Source organism: Zea mays, chromosome 1 (assembly GCF_902167145.1).
Source record: "Zea mays cultivar B73 chromosome 1, Zm-B73-REFERENCE-NAM-5.0, whole genome shotgun sequence".
NCBI lineage: Eukaryota > Viridiplantae > Streptophyta > Magnoliopsida > Poales > Poaceae > Zea > Zea mays.
Genome location: NC_050096.1, coordinates 188682128 through 188684128, shown reverse-complemented (window position 1 = coordinate 188684128; position 2001 = coordinate 188682128).

The window sequence follows — 2001 nt, the reverse complement described above, 5'->3', positions numbered from 1 at the left end:
GAATAACCTTTGGCCACAAGTTGGGCTTTGTTCCTTATCACCACACCATGCTCATCTTGCTTGTTGCGGAATACCCATTTGATACCTACAACATTTTGATTAGGACGTGGAACTAAATGCCATACCTCATTCCTCATGAAGTTGTTGAGCTCCTCTTGCATAGCCACCACCCAATCTGAATCTCTTAATGCATCCTCTACCCTGTAAGGCACAATAAAGGAAACAAAAGAGTAATGTTCACATAAATGAGCAACTCGAGATCTAGTGGTTACCCCCTTATGAATGTCACCAAGGATGGAGTTGACGGGGTGATCTCGTTGAATTGCTTGGTGGACTCTTGGGTGTGGCGGTCTTTGACCCTGAATTTCTTGCTCATCTTCCTTGTCTTCAATTTCCTCATCTCCCCCTTGATTATTGTCCTCCTCTTGAGGTGGCTCTTCCTCTTGATCTTCTTCTTCATTATCTTGAGCCTAATCCTCATCTTGGGTTGGTGGAGATGCTTGGACAGAAGATGATGGTTGATCTTGTGCTTGTGTAGGCTCTTCGGATTCCTTAGGACACACATCCCCAATGGACATGTTCTTTAGCACGACGCACGAAGCCTCTTCATCATCTAGCTCATCAAGATCAACTTGCTCCACTTGGGAGCCATTAGTCTCATCAAACACAATGTCACAAGAAACCTCAACTAATCCAGTGGATTTGTTGAAGACTCCGTATGCCCTTGTGTTTGAGTCATAACCAAGTAAAAAGCCTTCTACAGCCTTAGGAGCAAATTTAGATTTTCTACCTCTTTTAATAAGAATAAAACATTTGCTTCCAAAGACTCTAAAATATGAAACATTGGGCTTTTTACCAGTGAGGAGTTCATAAGATGTCTTCTTGAGGATTCGGTGAAGATATAACCGGTTGATGGAGTAGCTAAAAGGCAAATATGTCCTTAGGAAATTTCTTGAAGTATTTTGGTGATTAGATGCCCAACACATATTAATTGAATCCTTGTGTACTAAATGTGAGAAAAGTGCAAATCAAGGCACGAGGTATGTTTCTAGACTTAGTACATTGTTTTTGAATACTAATGTGTTTATCTAAGTGCTAGAAACAGAGCCAAGAAGAGAAAAGTTGAATTGAAGAAGAGTTGGCCGTGTACAGCCAACTCCAGCTTGGCGTGGCACACCAGACAGTGTCTGGTGGTGCACCGGACAGTGTCCGGTGCCCCAGGCTGGCCTCCGGTGAACTATCTGCTCTTGGGAATCGACGGAGTCGTACGGCTATAATTCATCAGACTGTCTGGTGGTGCACCGGACTGTCCTGTGAGTCATCCACGGCGAACTCGTCGCTCTCGGGAAAAGGAACGGGGCCACGTGGCTATAATTCACCGGACTGTTCGGTGGTGCACCGGACTGTCTGGTGAGCCAACGGCGCCAGCGCCAACGGTCAGCCGTGCGATCAACGCACGACACGTGGCTCGCTCCAACGGTCGGCTGGGTGCACTGGACTGTCCGGTGTGCACCGAACAGTGTCCGGTGCGCCATCTGGCCTGGAGGAGCAATGGTTGGCTATGCCCGATTTAGAAGGAAATCACGCACCGGACATGCTACAGTGGCTGTCCGGTGGCGCACCGGACTGTCCGGTGCGCCACTCGGTAGAAGGCAAGGATAGCCTTCCATGTTGATCTCCAACGACTCCTAGCTACCTTGGGGCTATAAAAGGGACCCCTAGGCGCATGGAGCAGTACACCAAACATTCTCTAAGCATACTAAGACATCCAGACTCTGCCTCCACGCATTTGATCGATTGTGTTAGTGATTTGAGCTCCATTTGAGTCGCGTACTCCATGTACTATGTTTTGAGCTCAAGTCTTGGCTTGTGTGCGTGTGTGTGCTGCAGAGTTAAGTCTTGCATGTGTTGCTCTCCCAATCTTACTCTGTGTTTCTATTGTAAGGACTAGAGACTCCAAATTGTGGAGATTCCTCGCAAACGGGAAAATACTCTAAAGGA